At 44.9% G+C, this 19192-nt stretch overlaps 1 protein-coding gene and 1 pseudogene across 12 annotated transcripts in view; one reads left to right on the forward strand and one right to left on the reverse strand.

The window, feature by feature from the left end:
• LOC123790207 (uncharacterized) overlaps window positions 1–19192 on the reverse strand; it is a 385091-nt gene that overhangs the window by 238901 nt on the left and 126998 nt on the right. The gene's annotated exons all lie outside the window — the stretch shown is intronic.
• Window positions 13327–15062, forward strand: LOC123790525 (F-box only protein 27 pseudogene; annotated as a pseudogene).

A 19192-nucleotide genomic window follows, 5' to 3' on the forward strand; every position in this document is an offset into this window, starting at 1 on the left:
GGCTTGGTGGTGGTTTGGCAAGTGGCAGGTTTCTCCCAGAGAGAGACACATTTTGTGGGTAAAGGGTTAAACATTAACACGCTTCCCTGGAAGGTCTCTTCTACCCTGCTAATGGAACCCAAGTGCAAACCTTGGCAGGAACTGCACATTAGCTCATGACAGGTGTAGGCCTCATGCTGGTTGCTGCTGCATTTCTAGCAAAAAATCAGGGATGTGGGGACCACTCCATGACACAGTAGGCTGGAACAGACTGCTCTGCAGACGTCTCTTCTGGCTGAAATAATTCCCTATAACAACTTCCTTGACACGCTGTTAGGATGGCCTATTTCCAAGGTAATGGCTGATGCATGAGGATATAATAGACATCATCTGTGGTCTTCCAGAGAGGAAGCTGCCAGAACCACCCTGCTGCATTTTTCTCATAGAGGCATTCACCCATTCAGCAATGTTTACTAAACTGGGTCCCCCTGCTACATGCTCCCCAGCAGCCTCCAGTTCTTTTCACGACGTAATGTTGTTTACTTTTTAATCTAAGTCTGGGGCTACAAACCCAACCATCTGTGGGAATGAGCCAGATAATATAAATGTCCGAAGCAGGCTAGGGACAACCAGACCATCTCTGCCTATCTAAAGAAAGAGACCACTCACTCCTGTGCAGTTGTTTTCACTTCAGGATGCTCTTCTGGAAGAACTCTTTGCAGATCTCTTCTGATTAAAAATAGGCTCCTCAGCAATGTCAGTGTCAATGCCAATCTGACAGTGTCAAGATGGTCTGTATCCTGGGTTGAACAGTGTCCCCCCAGATTCATGTCTACCTGGAACCTCAGAATGTGACTTGATTAGGAAATACGATCGTGGCAGATTTAATTAATTAAATAAAGATGAAATCACACTGGATGAGGATGGGCCCCAAAGCCAATGACTGGTATCCTTATAAAAGGAGAGACACAAAGACACACACAGAGGAGGATGCTATGTGCAGACAGGGCCAGACACTGCAGCGATACATCTACACGTCAAGGAATGCCAAGGATTGCCAGCAACCACCAAAAGCTAGGAGAGAAGCAAAGAATCACCTGGCTGAAGATGGGACTTTTCTATCTATTCTATTATCTATCGATCTATCTATCTAAAGATTTTATTTATTTGAGAGAGAGAGCATAAGCAAAGGGGAGGAGCAGAGGGAAAGGGAGAAGTAGACTCCCCACTGAGCAGGGAGCCCAACATGGGGCTTGAACCCAGGACCCTGGGATCATAACCTGAGCCTTAGGCAGATGCTTAACTGACTGAGCCACCCAGGTGCCCTCGTACTTATTTATTTTTAACTGAATTTTTTTTTTTGGCTTATAAAAGAGTGAAACATTTCAGTGAAAAAGAACAAAAACACATATGCTCGTAGGCTTCTGTGCTACGTTCTGTCTCATCTGAACTATCACAATGACCCCAAATCTACTCTGGCTCCTTTCAACCCACTCGCCATACTGTAGCCAGAGGGATCTTTTGAAAACTCAAATCAGATGATGTCACCCATTTCCCTCAAATCCCTTAATGATGTCCCATTGCTCTTCCAATAAAGACTAAAATCTTTACCATGGCCCACAAGGCCCTGCACGCTCTGGCCCCTCTGCCTTCAAGTCTCACAGGCTTCTAGTGGCTCATGCTCCTTGCATTCTCTTTAACCTCAGGACCTTTGCACCTGCTGGCCTCTCTACCTCAAGTATCTTTATCTTCCTCACCCCCACAATGTGCGCGCACACACACACACACACGCTTAGACATACATAAGCCCCTTGCACCTAGCTAATGCAAGGATGCTTACTCATCCTTCAAATCCAAGGTCAGTCATCATTTCCTCAGGAAAACTTTCCCAGACCTCTCCTTCTTCAAAAACACAGAAAAAATAATAAAAAAAAATAATTATCTCTTTCAGATACTCTCATGGTACCATGTCCCTTAGAAATTTCGTATCTCCCACCTAAATGTGTATGATCATCTGATTCATTCTGTCACCTCCCCTGGACTGTAAGAGTGATCCGTCCCACCTAACGTGGTGCCTGCCATTCAATATGGTCTCATAGGAGGCATCTAGGATTATCCTCCAAGGAATTTACATGCTTTTCTCCTACACCAGGTTAAACCATCTCTACAGCCTCTTTCCTCCAATAATTCCTGTGTATACTTTCATTAGAGTAACACTGTAGATTTTGCACTGTTCTGTGATGTTCACACCTGTTTACATCGTCTTGCCATTGGCCTCACTGGGAGCAGCAATTATACTATGTTCATTATTGCATTACTCAATGTACAGCATGGGTCTCTTGTCACACTTGGATTCTTAAAGGCAGATTTTAAAACTTCGCCTTATAATAATTTTTGGAGGCCTTCCAGAGTTGTATGGACCAAGAGGACAGCAGAGCTGTTAAGAGGGTGGGCACAGGACTCCAAGTATGAATCCACGTTGTGTTACTTCTGTGAGATTTTGGACCAGCTACTTCACTTCATTGTGCCTAAATTCTTAACCTGGAAGACGAGGTTAAAAACAGTACCCCTAACACAGTGACATTATAAAGATGGAAAAGGCACACAAGCTCCTAGAGCCAGGTGGGCACGGGCGTGTTCAGTTACATCAGCTATGAGCGACACTAGCTTTTGTCGCTGGAGTCAGTGAATGCTCTTCTTTACATTAAAAAGTATAATAATGAGGGGCACCTGTCTGGCTCAGTCAATAGAGCATGAGATTCTTGATCTCAGGGTGGTGAGTCTGAGCCCCATATTGGGCAGAGACATTACTTTAAAGAAAAAAGTATAACAATGATAGCAGATAATTCCTTCTAAGATGGAAATCCTTGAAGGTTCAGGGAAAAGCTTCATTGGAAAGCAACTATTCCAGAGGAAAAAAATTTAAGACGAATTGCTCTAGTCCCCAAAAGCAGCAGAAGAGAGAGGGGATAAAAGGCACAAGTCAGGGAAGGTAGCTCTGAACACAAGGGCTACTTCTTCACAATGCCAAGTCTACTTTTTAGGAAGACGTCATCTGAAATGACAGATTTCCTACTGCATGAACTCCCCTCTGGTGTAAATGCCTTGCTCAGATGGGTCTAAACTCAAAAGTTCTACCAGCTGTTTTCAGCTGGGGGCTCTTCCCTACACCAAGAACATTTCTGACAACGTCTGGAGAAATATTTAATTGCTACGCCTTGGGTAGGGAGGGGTGGAGCGGGAGGAGGGGAGGGGTGGGGGAAGAGCAGCTTGCTCCTGGCATCTAGCGGGTAGAGGCCAGGGATGCTGCGACACACCCCACCATCCACACAGCAGCACCCACACCCCCAACACAGAATTTATCCACCCAAGATGTTGACAGTACTGAGGTGGAGAAACCTTGTTCTAGATCATTACATCTCAACAGGGGTGCTGTAATTTTGTTTCTGTGACATTTCAACTAGCCCCTCTTGCCAAAGAAGAGCTTCAACAATAATCAGTGTGTTTTAGGACTTTGTAGGCCATAAAGTAGCCTGCCTGGATCCAAACTAAATCTCTCATTTCTTCCATCCATCCAGGCCCCGAAATTCCCTTTTGTGGCCACTGTCCTTCAGAAGGGACCACAGAGCCTCGAGGAGCTCCACGCTGTTCACTGCCTGCAGGAAATTTGTGGTTAATCACTTCAACCTGCTCTACTTTAAGAGAGATTTTCTGAGACCTGTTTATTGTTCCGCTGCTTGGCTTCTCCGGAGTTATCTATGACTGAAGTCTTAACATTTATTTGTAGAGTAGAAGGTATATTTTTACTCTCACATCCCTTCCAAGTCCCTGAATTAAATTAGTACGAACTTTCCAAAATAAATTCACCTTTGAGCTGAAACTAAGCATGGAAAGTTTCAGTCCAAAAGGATACCTTATTGGAAAGTTAGAGGCAAAGGAAAATGAGGATTATAATGAATATTTGAGTGTAACCTCAGCACTCGTAGTTACCAAGGATAGAGTATCTGTTATTTAAAAGATTCTCTAATAGATTTGATGTATGCAATCCAAGATTGACATTCAATTCCCTTTTCTTCAGACTCAAAGAAAAAAACAACTGGAAATAAACAGAATGGAAAAATCAGCACACGTGGATCTAATTTTGCACCATGTCACTGGTTAAAACCCAAGGAAAGAATGTTTTATCACAATCCGAAAAGGGGAACAATCGATAACAGGAAGGAAGATCTCCGATTCCTTCACTCCACAAACGTAATTTGTCAGACCACGACTACGGTCGGGTAGCAGTTGTCAACGGCTCCAAGTTCACGTTCTATGTCAATGGCCACTATGGTTCTTCCTACAGGAAACGGTTCTCGTAACTCTGGGTGATTTGTACCACAGATCGATAGATGTTCGGGCATTCGGTGCTGGTGTTTTCTCTTGATTCTCAACATGAGAAAGTATTTCCCAATCACGTCCAACCCTTGAAAGATTCAAAATCTGTACAATTCTGAGGAATGCACCTTTTCAATACCTATTCATAGCCCTAAGTGCAACTCTGCTCACATAAGGCCCCAATAAAATACTACCAGTCAATGCAGCATTAAAACTAGTGCGTTTTAAAAACTGCTATCCTCTAGATGAAACTATTATTTTCCAACAGTTTTTGGCAGGTACAGAACGCTTTTCTTCCACCTTCCTGCCCCCCCCCCCAACACACATACAGCCTTGGGCAGAATAGGAATATACAGAATAGGTAAAAGAGGAATAGCTTTAGAAAAGGAGGGGTCCCAGAAGCTCAGACCCACCTCCCCACCCTAGTACTTTTCTTTGTTCCTACTATCTGGAAAAATACATGGGGGAAAAAATGGTTTCAAAATTATTTTTTTCATTTTTCAACAGATTGAGTTGGCACCATTTAGAGGGAGTCCTTATTCAGGCCACAGGAGCACTGAATCAAGTTCTCTTAATGTTAACAGCTCCCAGAAATAGTAGTTACCAGGGAGTGTAATTTGGGCAAAGCCACTTTTGTTTTTCCTTTCCTTGATTCTGTGTTACTTGCATTTTTGTGATGTGCCCCCTAAAAGCAGTTTTTACTTTTAAAAAAAGCATATGTTGAAAAATTAACATTTTACCAAGTTTCCTTTTTGTCTCTTTGGTTAATACCTCTTCTAGATTGTATCCTGGCAAAAGTAAGAGTGTCAGAAGGACAAACGCATCTTTCCTTTTTCTGCACCTATAATGGGATCCAACTATAATACACATAACTATGGAGTTAGTCAAATTAACACACACTATATAGTTTTAAAGGGGTCCTATGCATTATCTTCAATGTATTTTCATGCATTTAGTCTCTATGAATGTAAGATGCTTGCACTGTGATGTCTGTCACCCACACTACCGGGGTTGATTCTCTTTCTCTGGATGGCTAGACAGAGATTCCCACTCGCCATCATGGCTCTGTGGACATTCCTTCCACCACCTACCATCAAAGAAACCACATTCCTAGATGAAGGAAGACAGTTCTCCCTCCATCCAAGGCATGCTCCTCCTCCAAGGGCATGTTCTTGGCATAGGCTAATAAATTCTTAACACTCATAACCCAAAGGATATGTGTATATTGGGTAATTTTATGTTTTTCAATAAAAACACTTATTAAAATTCACAGGACCTTAAATTTATACTTGGAATGGGAAGACATCCTTAAAAATTTTTTTTCATCAGAAAATGATCCCCCAAAATGCATGTTACCATCAAAACGATAATCACCACCTCAAATCTGTAATCCTACCAAAAGAAGCCTGCACAACAGGAGCAGCTAGATGACAGGGGTTTGCGGAAGCTCACATTCCCTAAAATATCCTTAGCATTCCTCTCTAAAAAGCATGGGAGAAATCAAAGCAGCTGAAATTGTGGCTTCTTCCTGGCCAGTTCTGAAAAACAATATACCAGAAGCTATGCATCTTATCTTATGGTCCACATTTCCAGTGAAGTCGAACACAGAAAGTACATTTGGATTGGCACATGGTTTGAACTATTTTACTTTAGAGAAAGAAAAATTGAGCAATCCTGGAAGAACTCCATATTCTTCTTTAAAAAAAAAAAAAAATTTTTTTTTTTTTTTTTAAAGTTCCTCTTGAAAACTAGTTACTCCTTTGAGCAGGAAGGAAGGGTTTGGAACAGCTGTCCCCGAGTGAGTTGGGAGAATGTTAATCACTGTCCCTTCTCTTCTTTACTTAAAGATTAGCTCACATCCCAGGCCCCTGCAAAAGGAAACCGCATACACTAAACTTTTGAGACTACCATGAGGAATATTTCTGTAACAGTAGTAGTATGTCAGCCGGATCTTAAAGACACTCCAGTCCGGAAATGTACCCCTAAGGCAACAAAAACCCAAAGGGTCGGCAATGGGTTGACTGGATGTTTGAGAAAGTCATTTGTATCTTGACTAAAGCTCCCCAGGAAAAAGTCAAACACAACAAAAATGGTTTTTTGTTTTGTTTTTTTTTTAAATAGTTTTGTTTTTGTTTTTTGTGTTTTTTTTTAAAGATTGTATTTATTTATTTTAGAGAGAGAGGGAGAGCACGAGCAGGGTGAGGGGCAGAGGGAGGAGCAGGCTCTTTGCTGAGCAGGGAGCTTGATGCGGAACTTGATCCCGGAACTCCAGGATCTTGACCTGAGCTGAAGGCAGGCGCTTAACCGACTGAGCCACCCAGGTGCCCCCAAAAATGGTTTTTTAAAAAAAATGAAATTGACATATACACGGGCATCTGCAACTTTAGCCAGAGCCTTCCGAGGCAGAGTGAACTTGCACAGACCGTGTTTGGTTAAAAATATTATATTAAATGCAATTTCCTCTGTATATGTTAAGTGAGGAGAGCAAGATGTAGGGAAGTAGCTAATATATAATCCCACTGTAATCACAAACAGCAATTCTCCCAAACCCAAACAAAAACGTTTTGCTCCACATCGTTATCTGAGCACAGAGCTAGGTGTGGAAGGATATACAAGTTGCTAATATTTATAACACAGAGGAAGGTAAGAGAAGAGAGGGAAAAGGAATTAAAGAAGAGAGAGAGAAAAACAAACTCTCACTGGATAGAAAAATATGCATGGCCTAATACTTGATATGTGTGTATTCGGTAGTTCTACATTTTTAAATAAAAGAGACCCATGATTCTATAAAAGATGGACAGGCTGTTGTTGGATAGAAACATACGCATGGCAGTAACTAGAAGGTGACACAAACATTTGTTTTCAGGACGAAACCATGCACGGTTTCCTTAAAGTCACTGCAATAAGACATTTTATCAATATGGAGCATGACAGGTTCTCCACCTGCAGGTAATACGCCTTCTAACACAACAGTTAGACATGAGGACGAACACCAGTTGCATTTGAAAAATGGGTCTGAGACAGTGTACAGACAGGCAGGGGTCTATGGGATCTAAATGAATCAGATAAGGCCTAAAAAACGGATGGTTTGCTGCAGCGGGACAAGAAGTGAAAGCGTTCCCCTCCGTTGATGTCCTAGGGCGCCCAGTGGTCTGGAGGTCTGTGACCTCGCTGAGTGCTGGAGACCAACATACCACAGCCGCAGAGCACTGAAGTGAAAAGCTCAATCCCAAGTACATATAGCAAAACATGTCCCTAAATCTGTCAATATGGCAGCAAGATGCTTGCTTTAGACGGTGGATAGGAAACTGACCAGAAAAAAAAAAATAAGGAAACAAAATATTAAAAGTGTAGATGTGATGGAAATCATAAACAGCCTAAAGCTCCTCTCCCTTCGGGAACAGCTGTGTCTGCTAATCCCTCGAGGAGTCCTCCCTGCGATCGCCCTTCCTTCCTTCCTCTGTCTCTCTCTAATAGCTCCCTTGTCCCTGCTGGACAAAACTAGCCCTTTGTGGCTGCTCTCAGAACAACATTAAAAACAGGAATAGGGAAATTGTAAACAGGAGGCTTCTGGTCTACAGGCGAAGACACACACAGGCCTCTGAGGCCTACTTCATGCTAAGCAAAGAAACAGATCTTTGTTGCTAAAGGGATTAGGGCTGCAGGGTTTCGGAGGCACTGCTGAGGCATTCAGCTGGCCTCAAGTAGGGGCTTTGTAAAGAGATACCTCCATTAGAGGGCTGTGAGCGGAAATCATTCATACTCTTTATACAATCTGGGTAATGTGATAGTGTTGGACTGTTCAACGCCTCTGGTGAGGCAGGGTCCTATCTCCTCGAATGGGAAATTCTTCAGCAGCTAAATAGATGGTGGTATAATTACCTTCACTGACTTTTTTTTTTTTGAGGTGGTGGTGGTTTGGGGGGGGGGGGTCGGTCTTCTACCTTTAACCCTTAGTGGGAGTGACGTTCAATGATCACCCAGAAGCTGAGCGGCGAAGTCTTCCCAAGTCAGTTCAGACATAGTCACCGAACTTCTGGTGCTGGCATCTTACATGATCAAATCTTACATGACCCTCTCTGTGCTTCCTCTGTGCATCGTCAATGATCACTCTGTCCCCACATTCATCATGATGATAGAAATCTCCGTAACTCATTCTATGCCCTTGGCCTAGCATCCCCCCACAGACCTAGCTCCTCTCTAGCCTATGCCCGCTTTCCCCAGCCAGCCCTCCCCAGGCTGCACTGGTGTTCCCTCCTCCAAGGTCTCCCTTGTTGCATTCTCCATACACCTGGAGACTCTGTGTGTGTCTGCTACCCCAGCAGATGATGAGCTCCTTGAGAGCAGTTGCTAATTTATCTTCGTAGCTTTAATGCCTGGTCCTTCATTGGTGCCCAGAGCTGTGTCCAGCAGAATGATGGAGTTAGACTGTGTTGCCTTCAGATCAGTCCTTATGGTAGCTGGGAAGATTATGTCTGCCTGCCTTAATGCTTTTGACGAATTTTAAAAATTTATCAGTAAACCCTTGTAAAGAAACCCTTGTAAAGAAACCCTTGTAAAGAAAGCAAGCAAAAAACACTGTGGCCAGTGAGGAAAGAAGAGGAGTCCTCCAAGGAAGATGGTAAGAGGTCACTTCCCCACAAAGAGCCAGCAGACTTCTGAGGGACCTGGCTCATCCTGACTCGGCCTCCACTTTCTTCTCAGTTAAGGAAGTGTCACCAGCGGAATGGAAATGCTCTTTTGTGCTCACATTTAGAGTTTCCGGAAATAAATATTAATTACGCTATCAGCTATTGTATACTCAGGAAACTTCTCAGAGATAATTCCAAAAATTAGTTAGAACTATGGGAAGAGATGGTGCATCAGAGCTAAGGGGCCCTTCCCCCCGGTATAATCAGACCTGTCCTAGATGGCTGACACACTCATCCGGGTAGATGTGGATTTTGCAGAAACTTCACTTAGAAGGGATCCTGGTTTCCGTATAATATAAGCTTGCAAAAACCATGGGGGCTTTGCAACAACTGATGGAAGGCTGCTATTTTTCTCCACCGATGCTCTCATTTCTCTGGGACATGCTTCTCTGTGAGCATGGCCTTGGATGCCATTAATTGTTGGCTCTTCCCATTGCTCACCATTTTCTATCTGGATTACCTCTCTTCTCACCATTTGGCAGATGGACCTCTGTTCTTACATTATTAACATCACTGTCTGCAAAAAGCAGTTACATATGGAAGGAAGAAAACAGAGCAATGAGACCGTGGGCTTTGCCTCCAATTCTGCCACTAACTCCATCACCCATTCAACCAGCAAAGGCTGAGCACCTGCTATGCACCACACACTGGGCGGGGCACTGAGAAGAGAAGCATGACACAGGACTTAATGTGAAAAGGGGGAGGCACACAGAAACAGAGTGGCTAATACCATGACGGCAACCTGCACGAAACCTTTTCAGAGCACTGGGAAGCTGAGGGAGTACAGGAAGTCCTCCTGAAAGAGACGAGCGCTTAGCCTAGAAGATCCCGGATGGATAAAAAACCCACAGTCATCTGGGACAACTACAGAATATATGCATAAACTACAAATCAAGTAAGATTATTGTGTTGATATTAAATTCTTGGGTGCAATAATGGCATTGTTGTTATGTAAGAGAGTGTCCTTGTTCTCAGGAGATGCACGCTGAACTACTCATAGGGGAGGAGTCATGAAACCTAAAGTTACTTTCGAATGGTTCAGAAAAAGATACGTCGATCTGTGTGTGCGTGTGCGCGTGTGCACGTGTGTATACATGTATATATGTATACACACATATAAAGGGGGATGGAGGGAAGAGAACAAATATGCAAAATGTTAGTCAATCTGGGTGTATATGCACATTCCTTATATTATTTTTTAGTTTACTGCATTTTTTCAAATTTTCAAAATAGAATACTGGATAGACAATTGTTAAAAATACACACATACAGGGGTGCCTGGGTGGCTCAGTCGGTTGAGCGTCCAACTTTTGATTTTGGCTCAGGTCCTGATCTCAAGTTTGTGAGATCAAGCCCCACGGAGGGCTCCATGCTGGGTGTGGAGTCTGCTTAAGATTCTCTCTCTCCCTCTGTCCTTCCTCCCCCTCCACAAAAAACATATATATACACACACACACATACATGCACATAATTCATCCTTGAACAATGAAAGGGTCAGAGACACAGACCCCCATGCATTCAAAAATCTACGTAGAACTTTTGACTCCCCAAATACTTAATAGCCTATTGCTGACCACAGCCTTACCAAAAACAAAGTCAATTAACATATATTTTGCATATTAATATGTATCATATACTGTATTACTACAATAAAGTAAACTGGAAATGTTATTAAGAAAAGAAAATGTTGTGGGGCACCTGGGGGGCTCAGCTGGTTAAGTGTCTGACTCTTGATCTCAGCTCAGGTCTTGAAATTACGGTCGTTGAGTTCGAACCCCGCGATGGGCTCCATGCTGGGTATAAAGCTTATATTAAAATAAAATTAAATTTTAAAAAAGGGATGCCTGGGTGGCTTAGTCGCTTAGGTGTCTGACTCTTGGTTTTGGCTTGTGTCATGATTTCAGGGTCCTGGGATACAGCCCATCATTGGGCTCCATGCTCAGTGGGGAGTCTGCTTGAGGATTTCCCTCCCTCCCTCCCTCCCTCCCTCCCTCCCTCCCTCCCACCACTCACTTGCTCTCTCTCAAATAAATGAAATCTTTTTAAAAAAAAGAAAAAAGAAAATGTTGCTGTAAAAATCACAAGGAAGAGAAAATACATTTACAGTACTGTTCTGTATCTATAGGAAAAAATCCACATTTGTAAGTGGACCCGCGAAGCTCAAACTTGTGTTTGTTCAAGGGCCAACTACATTTGTAAAGCTATTACAAGAGCTAAGACTGAACTGGAAAAAGAAAAGTGTGCATTAGTCAGATAAAGACAGACGGGAGGTATCCCGGAGAGCTGATAGCTGGAGCATGGGATTTGGGGATAGCTGGTATGCACAGAACCACTCCTGGCCCAAAGGTGACACTCATGTATATTTATCAAATGAATGAAAGAGTTAAACAGCATCATTTATGCAAGGAACTGCAAGCAGATCAGACCAAAGTGAGCATAAGGTTTATGTTAAGGAGCGAGAGCCGATTTGGCTATACAGGCAGGGGGTTTGTCCTGAGGCCTTTGTATATTCTGCCAAGGTCCTGGGACTTTATCCCGTGGGCAATGGGAGCCATAAGCAGGAGGCAATGTGGTCAGATTAGCATCTAGAGGGACCACCCTGGCAGTCAGGTGTCATATGGAGTGATGGAGCACAGACCTCAAGGCAGGAGACAAGGGTACCAGTCAGGATGCCTTTGGCTCCCTAAACACAAAGCTCTGAGTCTAACTGGCTGAATTTATCAAGAGACTTATTATCCAACATAGCTGCAAGCTCTGAAATGACAGGGAGCAGATGTGGTTCATTCAGTGGCTCAAAACTGTAACCACGGACCCAGGTTCCATCCTCTCTGCACTCTACCATTCTCTGTGGTGGGCTCTGCCTGCAGAATGTCTTTCCTCATCTTTACAGGTCGGCTGTAGCAGTTCCCAGAGTGATGTACGGACACAGTGAAGACCACAGACAGCAGGGAGCCATTTCTTCTTTGGTCTCTTTCTTAGCAAGGCAAACTTGTCCAGAAGCTTCCCAGCAAACACTGCCTCACATCCCACTAGCCCAGATTGGATCACAAGCCCATTTCAAAACCAATCACTGTCAAGGGAACAAGATTACATGTTTGGCTCAGAATAAGAATTTATACACAGAGGGAATGAACTACGATGAATCATCACGTAAAACACTTGGGAGCCTACTGGTCCAGGCAAAAGATGCTGGAAGCCTAAACTAAGATAATGGTGGCAAAGAATGGAGAGATGAGAACAGATTCATGATTTGTTTAGGAAGTTATGTTGGTACAATCTGGTGGTGGATTAAAGGTGGAAGAGAAGGAAAAGAGGAAAAGGACACCCTCTTCCATAATTCCAGCTTGGATGAATGGGGGGAAGAAAATGCCATTAACTGAGGTAAGGTACCCACGAGGAGACCAGAGGAAGGTTTGGGGAAAAGGTGGTTTGGTGGGGCGCCTGGCTGGCTCAGTCGGTTAAGCGTCTGCCTTCGGCTCAGGTCATGATCCCAGAGTCCAGGGATGGAGCCCTGCATTGGCTCCTTGCTCAGAGGGGAGCCTGCTTCTCCCTCTCCCGCTCACCCTGTTTGTGCTCTCTCTCTCTCTCACAAATAAATAAATAAAATCTTAAAAAAAATTTTTTTTTAAATAAAGAAAAGGTGGTTTGGGGCATATTCAGTTGGAAGTGCCTGTGGGCTTCAGAATAAAGGTGCTGGGCAGTCAGTGGAATAGAGGACTTAAACCATTATCCCACACACATGGTCCATACTCAGCCATGCTTTTCAAACAGGCTTTGGTCTCTACAGACATTTTCCCCCCAAGGTTTTATTTATTTATTTGTCAGAGAGAGCGAGCACAAGCAGGGGGAGCAGCAGGCAGAGGGAGAAGCAGACTCCCCACCGAGCAGAAAGCCCAATGCGGGACTCGATCCCAGGACCCTGGGATCATGATTGAGCCGAAGGCAGACGCCTAACCAACTGAGCCACCCAGGCGTCCCTCTACAGACATTTTTGAACCAATATTTAATCACTGAGAGATTCCAAATAGGATTATATATTTCTGGTTTCTCTGGGAAATCTGGCAACACTGGTCCTGAATTGCTGCCTGTAATCGGCGGGGGCGAGTAGCGGCCGTTCTCCTAGCTAGCATGAGAGGTTCACTGGCCTGCCACACTCACTCACTCACTCTCTGCCTTTACCTCCTTGGCCCTGATGCCATTTCCAACCAATACCCCCCTCACAGTCTTGGGGAAAGAGGTCTGAGCTGCAGAAACACAGCTGGTAGTCACTGGTATTTAGATGGTGGTCAAAGACCTCACTGTGGAAGCTGTGAGAAAAAGTGGAATGAAGTAGGTCAAGGAGGTAGTCCTGGAGTCATCAGTGTTTTAGAAATGGAGGAAGAAAAATTCACACTGGAGAGAAAAACAAACTGGAACAGAGCAAGTGAGTGTGACGTCTCAAGAGCTAAGATAGGAGAACTGGAGTTGGAGGGAGACCTCTCCTGTGTCACATGCAATAGGATGTCCAGGGAGAGAAGGATCCCAAGGAGACGTGACACTGGGAAGTAAGTCGTGGGCGCCCCAGGAGCCTGGCTGTGTGGCATGGTGAGGAAGAGGCAGACAGCAACGGCGTGGGTAGAGGACGAGAGTAAGTGGACACAGTGTGCATGGGCTGCTTGGGTGAGAAAGGAGGAGTAAAGCCGGATGAAACTAGAGATGCTGTGGGGTCAAGGCACAGTCCCTTGGCAGGATCCGAGACACTTGGACATTGGAAAGCAAAAAAGAACTCAGGGGTGAGATGAAGGCTGTAGAAATCTAACAGAGGGATGAACAACAGAACCAAGTCCAAAAGGAGGTGGGGCAGGCAGGGGAAAAAACGGGTAAGACACAGGTGGCTGGATTCACTGCAAAAATGAGAGGCCTCTGAGGCTACTGATTGGAGGTGATGACAAATCTGGAGGCAGATGGGTGTATTCAAAAATTTGAGAGCTGGGGTGACTGCGTGGCTCAGACACTAAACGTCTGACTCTTGGTTTTGGCTCAGGTCATTATCTTGGGATTGGTAAGTTGAGCGCCCCCCCCCAACCCAACCCAGAATCTGCTTGAGATACTCTCCCTCTGTTCCTTCCCACCCCACCCCCACCCGTGCCTTCTCTCTCTAATAAATTAAATAAATCTTAAAAAAAATTGAGAGCTAAGTCATCACTAAGCCTGGCTCTGGCAGGGAGTAGGGGGGTACGTGGCAGTGGGGGGGAACCATGGGCACCTGGCCTTCAGGGACACACTAGCCCAGGACCCCCAACCAGAGCCCAAACCCGAGGAGGTGCTAGACCTGAGCCAAATGCCACCCGAGCTGCTCCTGGTGGTATGGAGCCACATGCCCTCATGCACGCTGCTGGGGTGCTGCTGCTAGATACGTGGGGGCGGGCACGCCCTGGTGAACCGACAGGCCCTGTGGCTGCTCATCCTGGCCCAGGACCACTGAGCTCTGCTGCTGTTCGACCACAGCTGCCTGCATCCACCCCCCAACACCATGGCGGGGCCCTGCCTCCTGGGCCACTTCTGTGAGCAAGCACAGACGGATCAACACAACCTCACTTGTAACCCCTGTGGCCAAGAAGGCCTCCAGAAATGGATGGTGCAGCGTGGTGGGGATGGCTAGGTGGTAGAGGTGAACAAATCAGCAGTGCCTGGAGCTCCCTTGCAGACCTGCTTTGTGTCTTCCTCCGGCGGATGTGGCAAGAAGCAGGTCTTAGACCTAGAGGAGCAGGGTGTGTGGCCAGAACTGCTAGACGGTGTCAGGATTGAGATCTGTCAACAAGACGGTCCTGGGCAAACTCTCTGCTAGGCCGGACCCCGTCCAGCAGGGGAACAGCAATGTTCGCTTTCAGGTCACTCTCATGTTCTCCATCATCAAGATGGGCCAGCTACTTTGAGTCTCTCCAACAGTGGGGCCAGGACACACAGTTCTGGGCTGGTCGCCATGGAGCCCCTGTGATCAACTCCACTGTGATCGCGCAAGCCTATCTGTCTTAGTCAAGGGCTGTCCTTGGAAAACGACGTAACTGCGACCTTCCGGAACCTGGGATCATTGGTCAGGACTTCTCATTAACCAAGGGCATGTACCTCCCTGACATCCTGGGTACTCCATAGTCCAGGTGAGGGTTCTGCTGGGTACCTCTTCAGCTTCCAGAAACTACTACAAGAAAGTTCTTCCATCATATCTACCCACTGCTGTTTAAGGACAGTCCTTCCCCTGTTGGGGGTGTGGAAAGGCAACAAGTGAGCACGGAAGAATGCTGGTCCTGGAGAGGGCTCTTCGCCCTCCCACGGAGACCCTCTGATTCAGCCCCAGTCCCGTGTGGCCTTGTCTCCTCGTGTGTCTACTTCAGGGACTTTATCGGTCACTTTAGGGAAGGCCTCTCATTTCTAAAGTAGAACCTCATCCTTAGGGCTGGGATAATCCCAGCCACCTTGGGTGGCAAACTTAACCTCCTGGAGCTTTAAGATTGGGACCAGGTCTTGCAGCTGAAAGTCAACTCGCTCAAAAAATGTTGGGAGATCCTCAAGGACTCGTGTGATCATGTGGTGTATAAAATTATTTTTTATTTCGAAAATTTTCACAAACGTTGAGAGAATAAAATACATCAGTAACAACTATCTGCCAAGCACATGTAATAAATTTATTATTTTGCCAAGAAAGAAAGAAAGGAAGGAAGAAAGAAAGAAAAATTTGAGAGCTACTAATTGACCTGTCACAAGGGAGGCCTTAGTAACCCTTCAAAGAGATGGTCCAAGGTGCCAATCCTTTGCCATTTGGGATGAAGGAGGGGACAGGGTGGGAAGAGTGGAGAGGCCGATCTCCCCAGCAGCAATTGTAGAGGACAGAGCTAGTTTTCAAGCCCTGGGAAGCAGAGTTCCTACCGGCAGAGAGAAAGAAGTACACACAGGATAACCATTCTCCTAGCAGCCGGAAGAGGCACCAGCTCCAAGGACAGAGGGGAAGGATCACAGCAGCACCCATGCCTTGAGGGCTTGGGACACCCACAGCCTCTGGGTCATCTCTGGTGTGTATGTCCTGGTTTGGCTGAATGTTTGTCCCCTCCCCTACACTTAACTCACCACCGAAGTGCCTGACAAACATAACCAAGAGGGCAGTAAATGTAACTCTCCTTACGCAGGTGTGTCCACGAGTGACTGTAACACCGATCCCTCTGAAGCAGATGAGCACAAGGTTCTGTTTGTCTGATGTTACAGTGGGCTTCGGCGCTACCTTTACCCAAGGCCCTCAGGCTTCCTTCCAGGAGCCGTCTGCCAGAACACTTCTGGTAATGAGACAGCATTTCATGGTATTTTTCTGAGGAAACGTTCTATCCTGGGGAGTCACAGAGATTCCAAGGCAATGGAGTCTGATGGCAGCCCACTGCAGATCCAGGCTGTCACTGTGACAAACTACACCCTTCCTGGCTTGGGGCTGCCTGAGACCCCAGCGCTGGGGCTGGGCCTTGGTGGTCCAGGTTCCATTTCCCACAGTGGAAGCTCTGAGGAGCAGGGAGAGTTTTCCACAACTCACCCTTGACATCCAATTCAGTGACTTTTACCCTAAATTGTGGGTTCACAGGGACAGAGGCAAGGGGTGACACCTAGCAGCACCAGTGAGCAATCCCACTACTCCAGCAGGCCACGGCCTTCCCTCTTCCTTTCCCCACATTTTAATAAAATTTCCCAAGCATAATTATTTCAATGTCTGTCTTCTGTGTCTTATTTATTTTATGGTGGAGTTGCTATGAGGCAAAAACAAACAAACAGAAAGCACTTTTTAAAAATGCAGGAAAAATATGCCTGGACAGGTCACTTACTTCACATTAGGCATCCCTAGAAGAATTAAGATTTAGCTGACATAAAAATCTCATGTCTTAAAAGCTCTCTCTGATCTGAAAAATAATAATATTCTGGTTACAGCCCTTCCACTGGAAAAAATCAGTATTCTTTAATTCCTTCTACAAACTGGGGGGCATTAAAATAGAGCCAGGGTTGCAAGAGGTAATAAGGCATGCCCGCATCATTTCGCCGGTTTTGAATGATGTTCTTAAACCCACCATGCATTTCCCCAGAGGGGACAGAGAATATCTTTCAAGAACATGCTAAACACCCATCTGTCAGAAACAATTTTGGGTACTGAGGTGTAGAGATGGAGAATAGAACACACCATCCCTTGGGGTTCCTGCCTGTGCAGAACAGTTCAGCTTCTGTTCGATGCATGTCCTTATTATCTTTGATCACCTGCCCCTGCTCGAGAGGCATGGGGCCACCCACCTGCTAGGCTGGGGACACAAGAGTCCAGGTCCTCAAAAAGCTCCCCTTGTCCTGGCAGAGCCAGAGGCCCAGACAATTACACAAAAATAGCACACTGTGAGAAGAATATTGATGAGAACCCAAACCGAATACTACTATCAATTATATATTAGTGGGAAGACGGCACCATTGAGAGCTGACCTCCTGTACTTCCAGTGCACTGGGGGCTTGTTTCTCATGTAACACAAGAGCCCTCTGGGGCAGGCGACCTTATCTCCATATTCTGAGTGACGCCCAAGGTCACCAAGAGAGTGAGGGGCAGAGCTGGGATTTGAACCCACGTTGCTCCAATTTCATGCTCCTTTTATTGAGCAATACCTCTAGTACCATTTTTTAATTATAGCCTTTCCTGACTCCCTGAACTGAATGTTACTTATTTGTACTTCTCTCAAGGCAACTGTCTTGGCCTGGAAGGACTGTCATTTGTGTACTTGTCAATTTTACAGGACTGTAACCTTCAAAGGCAGGAATGGTATCTCTACGTGTTTTGTGAGTGTATAATTTTTAAGGTAAGGTGTGCCTCTCTGATGAGCTGATATTAGGCAGACACCTGAACAAAATGAGAGCAATTCTTGATGATGTGGGACAGGTGATTGGGATGGGGGATATTCCAGGCAGAGGGCACAGCAAATGCAAAGGCTCTCCATCAAGGGGTGAGTTGAGAAATAAAACCCCCATCTTACCCCGCCCCTGTTGCTCTGTCCCTGCCTCTGCTTTATTTTTCTTCAAGGCACTTTTTACCATTTGACACTACATTTATGGGCTTATTTGCTCACCACTTATCCCTCATCTACCCTCTGAGCTTTGTGAGGACATGGACTTTATTTTCGCCGATCCTTAGAGCCTAAAGGAGATCTGAATACAGAGGGAACTCCATACATATTTGTTTAGAAACATATGAATAAATGTATAAAGCATTATATATATTTTTAAGTTGCACTTTTATTAAGTACTTATCATGCACAATCACTGACCTAAGCACTTTATATACATTACTTAATTTACTTCTCACCCAAACCCCATTGCGGTAGGTATTTACATCTGCATTCTACAGATGGTGCAAGTGAGGTTAGGTAACTTGCTTCAGATGACTCAACCAGTAAGTGGTAGAGCTGGGTTGTGAGCCTGGTTCTGAGCCAAAAGCCTATAACTTTCCAAGAATATACAGTGGGGGAAAGATAATCTCTTTAATAAATGGTGTTGGACAAAACTGGACAGCTACATGCAAAAGAATAAAAGTGGACCAAAATAAACTTCATCGTGCACAAAAATAAACTCAAAATGGATTATAAACCTACACATGAGACCTGAAACCATGAAACTCCTAAAAGAAAACATAGGCACTAATCTCTTTGACATCAGCCTTAGCAACGTATTTATGAATGTGTCTCCTCAGGCAAGAGAAACAAAAACAAAACTAAACTATTGGAACTACAGCAAAATAAAAAGGTTTTGCACATGGAGGCAAGCCATCAACAAAACGAAAAGACAACTTAATGAACAGGAGAAGATATTTGCAGATGACATATCCAATAACGGGTTAGTATCCAAAATATATAAAGAACCTCAACTCAGCAAAAAAACAAATAACCTGATTTAAAAATAGGCAGGGAACCTGAATAGACATTTTTTCAAAGAAGACATACAAATGGTCAACAGATAAATGAAAAGATGCTTAACATCATTCATCATCAGAGAAATGCAAATCAAAACCACAATGAGATATCACCTTGCCCCTGTCAGAATGGCTAGTATCAAAAAGACAAAAAATAACAGGTGTTGGTGAGGATGTGGAGAAAAGGGAACCCTCG

Source organism: Ursus americanus, chromosome 5, assembly GCF_024610735.1.
Source record: "Ursus americanus isolate L20-20 chromosome 5, mUrsAme1.1.p, whole genome shotgun sequence".
Classification (NCBI taxonomy): domain Eukaryota; kingdom Metazoa; phylum Chordata; class Mammalia; order Carnivora; family Ursidae; genus Ursus; species Ursus americanus.